This window comes from Hesperophylax consimilis, chromosome 13 (genome assembly GCF_061612785.1).
Source record: "Hesperophylax consimilis isolate HC1 chromosome 13, BYU_Hcon_1.0, whole genome shotgun sequence".
NCBI lineage: Eukaryota > Metazoa > Arthropoda > Insecta > Trichoptera > Limnephilidae > Hesperophylax > Hesperophylax consimilis.
The window spans coordinates 38,229,917-38,245,976 of NC_142848.1; the positions used below are offsets into that span (position 1 = coordinate 38,229,917).

Sequence of the window (16,060 nt, forward strand, 5' to 3'; positions counted from 1 at the left end):
TATTGATAGCCCGTTCCTCTTGGAATGCTATGGTTTATACGTGCCCGAAAACTTCAGCCGTAGTCGTCGACACGATTTATTCAAAATACCATACGGCAGAACAGATATTCTAGCACAACATAGCATGACAAGAGGAATGGTTTGACGGCCGGCATAGTCCAGTGGTAACGCATTGGACTGCCATTCCGAAGGTCGCGGGTTCGAACCCGGCGTGCGCAAATAAATTTTATTTGATTAATTTGTGTTATTTCACAATTAATTAATTAAAATAATATATAGTATATTTGCGGCACGTTCCAGAGTGGAAGATACTACCAGTATCGCCCTGGTGTAAGACCACCATTCAGAATTGAAACGTTGCTCCAAATGGCTTTAGCCGTGTTTAGTGACTAGATCTGAATAGCCAGGTACTTCTCCACCTTCCTCTTTCCCTTCCCCACTTACCTTCAGCCTCACAACATCCCCCAATTGGGGATGCCATAGTCTCACTGGCTCCAGACGGGAGCAGTTGGGACTCTTGTGAGATATTCACTATAAAAAAAAAAAAAAAATTGAATGAAATCTCAGAAGCACTAGATATATATAACTCTTCTTTAAATAGCCTAAAGTTTTTTTGTATAATAATTATCTTCATAGGTGTTAAGATTGTCAAATTGAGAATTGTACAGTAATTGGATAATCTATCTGTTGTGAAATAAAATAAAAATAAAAATAAAATAATAAAAATAAAAAAAATATGTTCAAGAAGTATGTGTAAATAATATCAATTACGCAGATGATATGGTTCTTCTAGCACCGTCACCGTCACCGGCAATAATGAAATTACTTTAAATATGTGAAGATTTTGCAAAAAATCATAACATTGTATATAATAGGTCAAAATTAATCGTTATAGTTTTCAAATGTAAGAACGAACTCATGCAAACAGCCTCAGTGTGGATAGACGGAAGGAAAATGGATGTTAGTCGTAGCGTCAAATACTTTATATAGAACTGTGGGTAGATTACGCTTTCAATAATGCTTATCGCCAACTATTCCGCTTACGGAGATACTGTAGGGCTACGAAAATGTTACTGGAGGGACGAGTGCACTCTTTCAGAGCACTTCTCCGCCACCACATGGGAAGCTTATGGATCAGACTCCGCCAATCAAATAATACAATCATCACTGCCATGGTTGCCTGGATGGAGTCTCCCCTGATGGCCATCTGGAGACGGAGACGATCAAATATCCTCCATAAACGGCGCTTGCATTCATTTTTCACTTCTTTTCCGCAGTTTTAATTTTTTGGATTTATTTATTTTATTTTTCTTTTGTGGAATCCAGGAATGTTTATATTTAATGTATCTTTGTTTCGTTATTTTGCCTAATTTATTTTTCTTATAATTATTTATCTGATATATATTTTTTTCTTATTTCAAAAATATGGAATGTATTGTATTGCGCTACCCCTGCATGTATTCCGGAATTATGCTATTCTATTATTATTAATAATTTTCCATTATATATTTCAAGGGATCTGTGCCAATTTAGAAGTCGTTTATTTGTATAGCTGATTTAATTAAATCACTATTAATGAAGGTGAGTAATTCTAACGTGAACGGTGTAAACGGAAACATAAAGAATCATGCTGTATCAAACAACTATCATGCCGTTGTCATCACTAACTTTACTTCTGGTCTTTTGGAAATACCTGAGAGTTAAAACGTGTGTCTAACGTTTGTTGAATCGCCTCGCCTTGCGTTTTGTTTCTTTTAACAGTACTTTGTAGAAGTTAATGAATTTGTAAAAGCGTCGAGAAACTCTAGCGCAGCGTCCTTTGTCGGATACAGTTTGAAATGAGATGTTCATTACTTGTTGGAATGAGAATGCATTTTGAACAAACCATTCCAAGCCATATCCCCTATGTCTCATCGGTTAAAAGCGTATTGAGAAACGATCAAATACTCAATATTTTATAATCAATATAAGTCTTACAGGTATTTTTCGATATCTGTCTCACTAGGATAAACCTGTGTCAAGACAGATGTATTGGATACATGCATGTATAAATATAACTAAAATATAAAGTTGTATACCTTTTATGTGAAGACACAATAGAAAGTGTAGGTTATCCTACAGGGATGACAATATTATAAATATGTATGGATAAGTTACGAAAAAATAGTTAATTAAATAATAAATGGAAGTTAATAAAAGCAGTATAACCTAATATAACAAAATATATAACAATATTTCAGAGTACAAACTTATAAAGGGGTTTTAAAAAAAAGTTTTATCTTAGATCTGTCTTGGCTGATGATTCAAGACTTGGTGTCAGTTTTATGGTGACCGGATAAATCACCAAAATGATAATTCATCACATCTTTAAAAAGTTATATAAAGTCATGGAAAGTGATGAAACAAAAACTTTATTAACAGGGTTAAGTAGGTTAGGTTAGGTAAGGTTAGGTTAAGTTAAAAAAATATATTTGTTAATCGTTTTTAATGACTTTATATCATTTTCAATATGTGTGTTGAATAGTCACTGTGTTGAGTTAGCGTGGAACCCTGTTTTATATTTCAAAAAAATTGTGTTCAGTCTAATGGCTATTGGAAGAGCATTGTAAAGCTTTGTTGCGAAATATCTAAAATTTCTCTGGCCAAAAGTTGTTTTAGCGAAAGGGATAGGTAAGAGTGTTAGATTGATAAAACAAAACTAATATGTGTGACTAACTCCATCTATGATGTATCTATAAACTAAATAAACGTTAGTTGATCTCCACCAGCCTTGCCGTTTCATTAGGTTGTGGGTCCAGGGCTATAATTCGCGTTAAATCAGCGTTAAATCAAAGTTTTCCTGCGTAAAATACTATTTAGTTGGACAATCAGTGACCGTTATATCATATACTCTATAAAAACAGTGTAAATCGCCGAAATAATAACTGTTTTTTGTGATCGACAATCTGTTACCGCGTTCTCGGTGTGCGTTTTTTTTCAATATGGCGGGAAGTTACATAGTGAATGTACCTAAATTGAAGGGACGTGAAAATTATGATGAGTGGGCGTTTGCAGCTGAACATTTTTTGATGTTGGATGGTGTGGATATTCACAAGCCAGAATCATCTGATTGTACAAGTTTGGATGGTAAAAAGGCAAAAGCTAAACTTATTATGACGATTGATTCTTCAATTTATGTTCACATAAAAAATGAGCAAATGATGTATGGAAGCGTTTGAAGGCCCTATATGATGATTGTGGCTTCACTCGTTGCACCAGTCTACTTCGTCAGCTAATATCTATTCGACTAGAAGACTCCGAGTCAATGGGTGCCTATGTAACGCAAATGGTTGATACCGCACAGAAACTTAAAGGTACCTGCTTCAGGATCACTGACAAGTGGATCGGGTCATTATTACTGGCGGGGCTAACAGACAGGTTCGCTCCTTTAGTAATGGCCATAGAGCATAGTGGATTGCACATCAGCACGGGTGTTATAAAGTCGAAATTGTTGGACATGAGTTCGGAAGTTAGCAGCTCTGGAACAAATAGTGCTTTTTTGTCAAAAGGTTGGCAGCTCCGAAATAGCAAGAAAAATGGCAACCCTGTTTATATGTCAAAATCGAAAGAGTCACCGCTGCCATCTTTGAATTCTGTCAAAACAATCTGCTGCTATAAATGTAAGCAACTCGGACATTATATGAATAAGTCCCATAATAATTCACAGCATAAAAGTGAAAGTAATGCATTTAGTGCGATATTTTTGAATGGAACATTCAAAGATTCCGATTGGTACATAGATTCGGGTGCAAGTTCACACATGATTACTGATAAGAATTGTTAACAAAATGTGTCGTACTGACACAAAGTAAAAGATATAGTAGTTGCAAATCAAAACAAAATAACAAACAAACCAGTTATATGCTCAGGAAACACGATGATTACGACCGTAGTGGACAAAAGTTGGAGTTTGATATCCCTGTTAAACATGTTTTATGTGTGCCTAACCTATCAAATGATTTGCCATCAGTAAATCAGCTGATTCAAAGTGGAAACAAGGTTAACTTTGAATCGGAAGTTTGCTATATACGCAATCGACAGAATTTGCTGGTAGGAATAGCAAATCTAGTAAATGGAGTGTACAGATTGAATATTAAGTCAGAAAATTTTTTTGCGTGCTCAGCGACAAATGTGACTAGTGAAATATGGCATCGAAGGTTGGGACACATTAACAGTAAAAATTTGAATTCTATGAAGGATGGTGCTGTGTAAGGAATTTTATATCCGGATAAGGCTGACTTTGATAAGTCCAACTGCATCACATGTTGTGAAGGGAAGCAGTTGAGATTGCCATTTTCACACAAAAGGTCAAGGTGTGAAAATTCATCAGGATTACAAAAAACACCTTATGAGCTATGGAGGGGTAAAAAATCAGATCTCGGCCATATTCGGATATTCGGCAGTCCTGTAATGGTCCACGTTTCGAAAGCAAAGAGGACTAAATGGGACAGAAAGGCTGAAGAACATATCCTGATTGGTAACCCAGAGAACATTAAGGGTTACAGGCTTTAAAATCCGAAGACCAATCGTATTATGACCAGCAGAGATGTTGTAGTGATGGAAAATATTAATGACAGTTCATCAACAAATATTTTCGTAGAAGAAAACCAGCAACCAAAAAACACAGATAAAAGTCAGCTGAATAGCACATATATCTAAGAAGAAGATGATGTGAATGATGTTACATATGTTCCTGCTGAATCGACAAGTGAGTCAGATTACAGTCTTTATGAGACTTTGACCCCGGCTGACACAAATGTTGTTCCCGCTGATGCAAATGTTGTTCCTGAAAAACGAGCTAAACGTAAACCAGACTATTACGGTTACATGAACATGTGTATAGAAGACGTGTCAAGTGAACAGATTTTTCTCGCTGAGGCTATAACTGGACCCGAGAATGTGCAATGGCAAATTGCAATAAAGGAGGAGTTAAAATCCTTTAGTGATAGTGAGACTTGGGAGCTAGTGGACAGGCCAAAGGACGGCACAGTGGTAAAAAATAAGTGGGTTCTTAAAAAGAAATATAACAGTGATGGTGAAGTGCGTTTCAGAGCAAGACTTGTTGCAAAAGATTTTTCTTATAAGAAGGATATAGATTTTACCGAAACCTTCTCACCATTGTTAAGATATTCCACTCTTAGATTATTTTTTGCCTTGAGTGTACAACTTGATCTCAATATGAACCACTTTGATGTACCAACAGCATTCTTAAATGGTTTTCTTAAGGAAAATGTTTTTATAGAAATACCAGAATACTCTCATTTTGTTGATTGTAAAAATAAAGTATTGAAATTAAAAAAAGCCATTTATGGTCTCAAACAGTCTGCTAGGAAAATATGATTTAAGATTTTCACGGCCAAAAGTATTTTTGTTATTTGTTTTTGGGGTATTATGCCGTGTTGCGCTAACTCCTTCTTTAGCTAACGTTTCGGACAGCATTGCAGTGTCCATCATCAGGGCAGATGTGTTATTTGAGGTTGTGTTAAGCTCACATTTTAACACAACCTCAAATAACACATCTGCCCTGATGATGGACACTGCAATGCTGTCCGAAACGTTGGCTAAAGAAGGAGTTAGCGCAACACGGCATAATACCCCAAAAACAAATAACAAAAAAAAAAAAGTCTGCTAGGAGTTGGTATATTAGAGTAGAAGAATGTTTATTGAACTTTGGATTAAAAAAAAACAAATATGAGCCTTGTCTTTTCATAAAGATTAATAATAATAATGTTAAAATATTTGTTGCATTATTTGTGGATGATTTCTTTGTTATAGAATACAGAAAATTATTATGAACAGTTAAAGAATGAACTTATCGATCAATTTAAGATAAAAAATTTAGGTGAGATTAAACAGTGTCTAGGGATGAGAGTGAATGCTCAAAAAGATTGTATTACTGTTGATCAAGAGCTTTTTGTAAACAATATTTTAAATAAGTTCAATATGTCAGATTGTCATACTTCAGATACCCCTATGGAAGTTAATTTAAAGTTAGAGAAAGATGTAAATAAAAATGATGATATTATAAAATATCCATGTAGGATCTTTGTAGTGTGACAATGAAAGATAAGGATGTTGTTGTTGTCACAGTGTTTATTGAGATTCGGAATAACAAATCGGTTGAGTTGTGCAGTTGAGAAATGGCTCTGGATAGATGATGGTGATGAAGCAGGCTTAGACGACGATGGCGGCGATGGCGGCGATGGAGCCGTGGGGACCGGCCTTGTTGCTGCGTTCAGCACTGATGAAGACGTGGGGTCTTCCGGATACTCCAGTGTGAACGAGGTAGGCGAAGGTGGGACGGACTGGTCTGCAGATGAGTGGAAGATGCTGACCGGGAATACCACGGGGCCGAGGCGTAGACTCTCGGTATGCCAAGTCGGACTTGTGACTGGAGTGATGTGGTATGAAGACCGATGATGACTGACTGATGTACTCAGGTCCTCTACCGCTTAAATAGCTGCTGATTCCTTTGTTCTCGTCTTGCCACGGGTTGGAGTAGCGTCTGGACTTCGAACCCGCAGGACCGCTGACTCGGTTTATTGTCTGGGCGTTTGCATCATCCTATATGCAAGTCAGCAGTCTACGTATGGCGGTACTGATATTATTATTGAAGTCTCGAAAGAATAATTGCTGTCTCGGCTGTTTAGCACATGCCGTCTGGTTATGATTTTGATGACTCTAGGAGCGGTGACATAACCGCTACATCCATACCAACAGTTAATAGGGAGTCATAATAGCTGTTATAATGAAACTCATTGGAAACATTTAAAAAGATTGTTAAAATATCTACAAAAAACCAAAAGCTATGCTTTGGTTTATAAGAAAAGTGATTATTCTTTACATGGTTTTGTAGATGCTGATTGGGCATCATGTACCTTTTAGATAGAAGGTCATATACTGGGTTCTGCTTCATAATGTCAGGATGTGTTATATCTTATGAATCTAGAAAGCAAAGAACAGTTGCCTTGTCTAGTACAGAAGCAGAATATATGGCTTTATCCGAAGCTTGCAACGAGGCTATTTACTTAAATAACTTATTATCTGATATGATAGAAATACATAAAAATACACCGGTATGTTTATATAGTGACAGCCACAGTTTTATTAATTTTTCTGTTAATCCACTGTTTCATAAACGCACCAAGCACATCGATGCACGACATCACTTTGTCAGAGAATGTGTATTTGATAATAAAGTTAAGCTTGAATATGTGTCAACTTCCAATATGCCAGCTGACTTCTTAACAAAAAGTCTTTATTCGAATAAACATCAAAATTTTTTAAGTTCAATGGGCATTTCGGAAATTTAAATCCATTTTCATAATATTGTTTTGTTAGAATGGTATTTAGTTTATTTTGTTACGAGAGGGTGTTAGAATGATATAACAAAATTAATATGTGTGACTAGCTCCATCTATGATGTATCTATAAACTAAATAAACGTTTGTCGATCTCCACCAGCCTTGCCGTTTCATTAATTATTTATACTTAGAGTATGTTCAGTTTTCAAAAATCCACAAACATTTAAGATTCTCTACATATCTTACGTTTGAAGCCACCTAGAGTATGCATCAACAGTGTGGAACCCTCATAGTTCTACATATAAATCAAACATAGAAAGAGTTCAGAAAAAGTTTTTGAAATATGTCTCTTATCGCATGCGAAATGATGAAAACAATGTGTCCATGAACCTTAAAACTCTTGATCAACGCCGAGATAGCAGAGACCTAGTAATGCTATATAAGATAATCCACTATTTTATTGATAGCCCATACCTTTTACAAAATATTCATTTCAGATGTCCATTAAGAGTAACTCGATCTCCGGACACATTTTATATTCCCAAGAGCAATACTAATTATCTTGAAAATGTATTTATAAGAAGAAGCTGTAGCACCTTTAATAGATTATGCACAAATATCGATGTGTTCAATACGAGCCTCGCAGGATTCATAGCATTCCTAAGAGAGTAGCGTTCGATCGTTGCGGGAAACTTAGTAGTGTTAATGTGTGTATTGTTTTTGTATGGGTTGAATGTTGAATCTGTAGTTTTTTTTTTGGAGATTTTCTTTTTCTACTAGTTAGTATTTATATTGTATTGTATTATTTATATTCATATGTTTTTCTACCTTTATATAAAATTAATCTTCTGTGGAAACTTTACTGGTTTATGCAACTTGGTAAAAATGATTTGTATTAAAATATATTTGTATAACTGTTTGTTTCCCAAATAAAATAAAATAAAATTAAAGCGATTATGTCCTTTGGTTCTAGAATCACGAGCAGTTTTGACATTCGTTTGAAGAGGTATGCTAGTATGTTTTTGGGATAAAGTTGCCTAATGTCCATAACACAGATTTTCCTAAAGATTTCTTCCGAGCTGCTTGTGATCGGTAGTTTGAGGATAAAGCATCTACCTTTTTAATGTGAGCGAACCCAACGGGTATAACTAATCTGTAATCATTTATTATATTCAAGTTTAATTTGTAGAACTCCAATTAAAATTTTGGTTTTTCTTTTATATATTATTATCAAATTTTCAAAAGTAAACCTTTTATTATTGTGGTGATCATCTTCCGTGCCGATCATCCAGATTTCTTTTTAGTAAAAAAAATGTGGGTTCTCTGTTACTATTCCTTATTGTTCAGGTAGCTACAAGTATTGATTCAATGGAAAATATAAGAGCTTGCTATTAAAAAGAGGACGAGATACAACAGACATGCCTTTTTATACGTCCCGGTCATGCTGTCTCACTCCGATATGCCTGTCTCTTTCATACCGACAGACATACGTTCACCAAAATTATTGAACAAGTTTTTCTGCTTAATTGTAATTACGCGTGACAAGCATTTTGCCATCTGAAACCATTATTAATAGTTTGATAGAAGGAGAAATTAATATATTTAATAAAATATGATTTCAATTGAAAAAACTATGGAGCGTATTTGTTATAAATTAGGGTCCTTTTAAATTATACTCCATTATTTTTGAGAGCAAACTGAATCACTTTATTTCATAATAAATATACACAATCACATGATGTGACTAGGCACTTGTTACAGTAAAATACAGGCCAGTTCCTGTGATTCTTTAGGAAAGATGAAACCTTCGAGTGTTTTTGAGCAAGAGAGAGTTTTTAAGGACACCCAACCTTTTATATGAAAGAGACTGTTGATAACAAACATTGACAGTCCTCAATACAGGAATCGGCCTTGCCGACGCGACTTAATTAAAAACAAAAAGCAGAGGCAAGAACCTTTCATAAACAATATAATCTAACTTTCACGGGTGGCACTAGTGGAATATAATTGATCCAAAAATAATACATGCACCCGCCCCGAAAGAAACTTAATTCACTATTTAAAATAAATTCTTAGTAAAAAACCAAAATATATATATATACAAATAGACATTAATTAACTAAAATAAAAATTCTAAAATCATTAAAAGAAGAAAAAAAAAATATATATATAAAGCATTCAGTTTTTAACACAACACAAATCTTGATTGGCTTGATCTTCTATTTTCATCTGGATGGGGTCCTTGTTTTAATTTCCATGAGAATAACCTTGTGCACGAGGGGTCATCAGTTTTGCACGAGGATTTGAGCACGGGTCATCAATTTGGTTTCATCAGGTTTGTTACATCAGTTTGTCGAGTGCAACAAAAACATAAATTGCACGTATTTCTTCACATCGCCTTTTTGTTAAATGAGGAAGTCACTGGCGTTCAAGGTTGTCCTCTATGGGTAGCAGACAGATTTTTTTAATCGGTCGCACGAACGTCCCTTGTGATGTCCGGAGGGTGACTACCCTTATGATCCCATCAGCTCTAGGATGGCAGGATAGAATGCGAGCCATTTTCTATAGAGTGGGGGGGGGGATAAGTTATCTTCCTTCAAAATAACCAGATCATCTTTCTGGGGGGACTTCTGGTTGCTGGTTTGCCAGTTGTTTCTTCGTTGAAGTTCTCCCAGATAATTATTTTTCCACCTGAACCAAAAGGATTGAATTAGTTCGGTCATTTTTTGATATTGATTAAGTCTGTTTTATGGTAAATCTCGGACACCTTCTTCTGGAATAACAGATGCATTTGTAACAATTATTTTATTAGCAATAATTATTAGCCTGAAACACTCATCCACATTGAAAAATCTACTGATAAAAGATACATGACGCCAACGGGACTTGAAAACGTGTCCTTTCGATTTCCGGTCGACAGCTCTGATCACAGCTCTGAAACACAGTGACCATATTATAAATTAGTGTCCTTTCAAATTAAACTCCGTTATTTTTGAGAGCAAACTGAATCACATTATTTAACAATAAATAAACACTATCACATGATATGACTAGGCATTTTGGTAGGTGGGAATGGGTACCGCCGCCCTGGGAACCATTTATTGGATGACCAACACCTCTGCCACAGATCACCTCAAGTGGTTCGCTACGTTTGGTGACTTAGCAGGGGTGCCCGGGTTCATGGGTTAAGGTTTGCCTAGGTCTTGGTGGCGGGTGCGCCAGCCCGCCTTCTGCGTGGCGGGCTGGTTGGGAGATGCTGGTTGAGGGAGACCCTTTACAACCGGTTACCGCTGTCTGGGCTGCTTGATAGTACAGGGGCCCGGCCCTCAGGCTCACGACTAAGGGTGGGCTGCCACATCAGCGAGTGAAAAAACCCCGCCACTGCTGTTGTGCCGGTTCGTGACCGGAGGGGACCCAGCAGCAGCGTTTGGGGCGCATTGGATGCCCTCTCCAGCCGGACTCTCCCAGCCTATCGCCTAGCACCGCAGTGGGTGGGCTGGAACCAAACGCTCATCACTCCTGGATAGCCTGAACCCCAGATTCCTACCCACCCCTCATACCCGTCCTTTCCAGACCTTCCTTTCACCTCATACCCTTACAAAACAAAAACAAAAAACTTAAAATCGTGAACACACAACAAAACAAATTTAACATATTTACAGCGGCGAGTAGCAGGCGTCCCCGGTGCGGGCCGAAACAGTTGGTAAATTTTGCCAACATTCGCGGCCTGCACACAATTTTTTTAAGTCTCCGGCAGTTAAACTATGTCTACAATGTTAACGCTCGTCTTCTCGATCTAGTGTTTTCCAATTCTTCTTCTGTAAAAGTATCCGCATCTGCTGAAGATATTCTCCCAATCGACAAGTATCACCCTCCTTTAACGATCGTATGCTACAGTTCAAAAATAGAAAAAAATCCATCTCCATCAACAAAATTAAACTTTTTCAAAGCTGATTTTAAGCAAATCACAAATCTTCTATTGTCTACTGACTGGAACTTTCTTGACTTTGAAGAAAACCTAAATGTAATGGTAGACAAATTTTACTTAATTTTAAATAATGCAATTGAATTGTTTGTACCCGTCACTAAAATCACTGTGCACAACTACCCAAAATGGTTTAGCAACGACCTTATTAAAATAATTAGAGACAAAAAAATTGCTCATAAAGTTTATAAATCGTCACGTGATCCTAAAGATTATGTAAAATTTTGTGAACTAAGAAAGACAACTAAAAATATGTCCAAGTTATGTTACAAAAGGTGTATCGAAAACTGCGAAGAGTTGGCAGCAGCTAATCCTCAGAACATTTATAAATTTGCGAACATGCTCAATAATAATGACTCTAGTATTCCGTCAAACATGTATTTAGATAATAAAATGGCCGATACCCCCCAAGAAGTCGTCAATCTGTTTGCTGAATTTTTCAGCAAAGTCTATGATACTGCAAACAACTCTCCATTATTCGATACAACTACAGCTAACAATGACAACAAGATCGATTTTAGCCAATGTATATTCAAAGAAAGCGATATTAGAACTAAATTAAAATCCCTTGATATTAATAAATCGGCTGGTCCCGATAACATTCCTCCAATTTTCTTATCAAAATGCTTATCAGTTTTAACATTACCTCTAACTAAACTTTTTAACTTGTCTCTAAAAATTGGTACCTTTCCACAAAAATGGAAAACCAGTTTTCTATTTCCAATCTTTAAGAAAGGAAATAGATCAGATATCTCTAACTATAGACCTATATGTATCCAATCGTCAATCCCTAAACTATTTGAATCTGCTCTGCTTTCTAAACTCTCGCCTGAGATTAACAAAGTTATTTCACATCGTCAACATGGTTTCATGGCAAAAAGATCTACTTTTACAAACTTGATGATCTATCAGGAATACCTATTTAATACAATGCAAAAGCGTCTTCAAACAGACGTAGTGTATACTGACTTTAGTAAGGCATTCGACAAAGTCTCACATAAAATTCTCATACATAAACTTAGTGCCCTTGGAATAACAGGGAATATTTTGAGATGGTTTGAGAGTTATCTGCATAAAAGAAAAATATGTGTTAAACTCAACTCACACTATTCACACCAGTTCGAAGTCTTTACCGGCGTCCCACAGGGGTCTCATTTAGGACCAGTACTATTTTTATTGTTTATCAATGATATAACTACGGTTTTTGATGGAGTCATGATTCTCTTATTTGCAGATGATCTCAAAATTTATAAAACCATTACAAATATTCATGACTGTTACGTACTACAATTTAATCTTGTGAGGCTACAAGAGTGGTGCACCCACAATGAACTATTTCTCAATATTGATAAATGTCAAACGATAACTTTTGCCCGAATCAAAAATCCCATTACGCATCAATATAGCATCAACAACATTTTCCTAAAAAGAGTTGAGAATATTAAGGATCTTGGTATTATTTTTGACAGGCAACTAACATTTGTTCCTCATATAAACGAAATAACCAACAAGGCCATGAAATGTTTGGGTTTTATATTAAGGACAGCGAAAGATTTTAAATTAATAAATTCCTTCAAACTGCTATTCACTGGTTTAGTTAGAAGTAATCTAGAGTATAACTCAACAATCTGGTTTCCATTTTATAAGATTCACCAATTAAAAATTGAAAGAGTGCAACATAAATTTCTGCGATTTATTAATTATAAATTAGGAATTCCAAACGAATATCTTAATTACACTTTCCTCATGAACTTACTAAATTTAACCGATTTATCATTGAGACGCACAGTGTGCGACTTAGTATCTCTTTTCAAAATTTCGAATGGCAGACTGGACGCCATTGATTTGACGAGTCTTATATCGCTCCGTGTACCTACGCGTGACACTCGACAGACCGCTCTATATAATGTTCCCATATCTGCTAACAATTATTTTCAAAACTCACCTATTCAAAGACTTCACATACTCGGTAATAAGTATAGCTCAATTGATGTTTATCATCACCAATCAGTATACAAACTAAAATACAGTATACTAGAATGTTTGTAACAGATTCATAATTTTTTTTTCAAACGCATATTTTATTGTTTCATTAACTAAGCTTTGTTTTGTAAAATTCCCAATCGGGCAAAATAAAGATTGATGATTACAAAGATGGTTTACAACCAACTGTAGTGTTTATCTTTATAATAATAATAACAAACTTACTTGTCTTGTGTGTATTACCTACTTACATTATTGTACTCTTGTAACTACACTACATTTATATAAACTTATCGAACTCATTGTCCAAATTCCAATAACACCGTAACTATATACTTGAATTGTATCTACTTAACTACCTACCTATATCTGTTATATTTTTCTCAAGTTTATGTATTAGTTTAACCTATGTTCTGTAAAATATTCAACCGACGTACTTTGTACAATAAACTTTGCTTGCTTATGTTTATAAAATAATAAAACCATAACAATAACCCTACACATTGTTATGTAAGTTCATACTCAATTTATTATGCTATGTAATTAAAATATTTTATAATGCTACTGAACAACAAAACCCATAACATGTATATGTAAAAGCCTTCTAGGCGTTAATAAAATGAAATAAATAAATAATAAAATAAATAAATTTAAATTCCGTTCATCACCATCTTTTGTCCCAACGTCCCAACCTTCTTTTCCTATCTGAAACTCAAATAGCCGAGCCGCCAGACTCCTCCTATCTTGACTGCTCGGGCTTTACCCTTGCAAGCAAGTTCCGACTCAAAGGAGGAGTCTGCCTCTATCGTCGAGCTGACGTCAACTGTGTACGACTATTGAGTCTGGAAAACTCCAGATTCGACGTAATGTGGATGCGCGTCAATCTTGCCAGTACAACAAGATTCTACGCATGTCTATACCGCTCACCGAACCATAGCGAATCAGACACTTCCGAACTCTTCAAACATTTGAGCGATACTATTAATGATCTCTTGCCCCGCTACCCTTCGGCCGAGTTTATTGTTCTGGGGGACTTCAATGTTCATAACGAACCATGGTTGAAGTTCTCAGGTCCAACGGACTCGGCTGGCCGACAGGCGGAATCCTTTGCCATTTGCTACAGCAACTGGTTCAGGAGCCTACAAGGGTTCTTGATATCCAGACTCACCGCTCTAATCTGTTAGACCTATTCTTAACTACTGTGCCACACGGTTATAAGATTGACGTCACAGCGCCTCTGGGATCATCCGACCACTGCCTAGTGACGACATCAATCCCCGTTAACCTCAGACCAACCAATGAGAGGCTGAGGAGAAAAGTGTGGCACTATAGGTCAGCAGATTGGTTTGGTATGCGGGCACATTTCAACGCTTTTCCGTGGTCAGCTGTTTATTTTCGGACATCGGACCCTTCAAGATGTGCCCAGGAGATTGGTGAAGTCATCGAATTGGCGATGGATGGTTTTATACAATCGACTACTAAAGAAACTGGTGTGGGCTCAAAGCCGTGGTTCAGTCGACAATGCTCCGAAGCAGTTCGACAGAAAAACGCGGCTTACCGAGCCAACAACACATCTCGAACGCCCGAAAGCAGATCAGCATACAACAAATCGCAAAGGAATGCAAGAGAATCATTAATAGGTCAAAATTCGAACACGACCTGCAGAGCAGCAAAAAGCTGGCTACCTGCTCGCATGGCAGCAGAGCATTCTGGTCGCTTGCGGGCTCAATAGGTCGGAATTTTCGCAAACCCAGTTTGCCTCCTCTTACCAGACCTGACGGCTCACTAGCAAACACCGCCACCGAAAAGATTAACCTATTAGGGAAAATGTTTGCGGAAAACTCGACCCCCGATAACGGGGGTGCTGTTCCGCTGTCGGTTCCTCACTGCGGCTTCTATATGAAAAAGCTGAAGATCCGGCATCGGGATGTACTCCACGTTATACGAGGGCTCGATGTTAACAAAGCTAGTAGACCTGATGGAATACCTGCCCTGGTATTGCAGAGGTTGCAGAGGGCTATACCTATATCAGCTTCGCGGTCGACCGCGGTCTACCGGTCGACCGCGAAGCTGATATAGGTAGCCCGCGAGAATAAAATAAAGTGAATAGGAAAATAACATTATTTTGAGATATTTTCGCGCGAAAAACTGAATACGGTACCTACTCACACGCTTCGGTCGCATCGCAACAACGCAATGGCAGTATCGTTGCGTGCGTGTGCGTGAGTCAGTCAACTAAATGCGGCTCGCCTCGCTCCGCGCTTAGGCCTCTTTTCTTTTCATTTTGCATTGTTTTCTCGTGGCTTTGTTTCGTGGGTAGCTAGCCTAGTCAGTACCTACTAGTATCGACTTGAGTACGCACGGATCACATTGAACTTGTTATGTGGCGATAATAAAAATAACGTATGGACTTGGACTGAAATTGTGGCTTAGTTTTTTATTGACTATTCACTATTTTAAATATCAGAATGAGTGGGCCATCTGTTCGAGTGCTAAAAAAAGTAAGACTTACCATTATCACAGTGAGTGAGAAGAGGATTTTTTTATTATGGTCATGGACAAATGTGTGTGTCTAATTTGCAACTCAAGTGTAGCGTTACCGAAAAGAGCAAATGTTGAAAGGCATTTTAAAACTACACATTCCAAATACGCCACTGATTTTCCATTTGGCAGTGAAAACCGAAAGATAAAAGTACGCAAATTAAAAAGCAAGTTAAGTACACAAAAAAAAAACAACAAAAATAAAACG

General features: G+C 36.8%; 1 protein-coding gene across 2 annotated transcripts in view; it reads left to right on the forward strand.

The window, feature by feature from the left end:
- loh (thrombospondin type 1 domain containing lonely heart) overlaps positions 1-16,060 on the forward strand; it is a 700,385-nt gene that overhangs the window by 663,461 nt on the left and 20,864 nt on the right. The gene's annotated exons all lie outside the window — the stretch shown is intronic.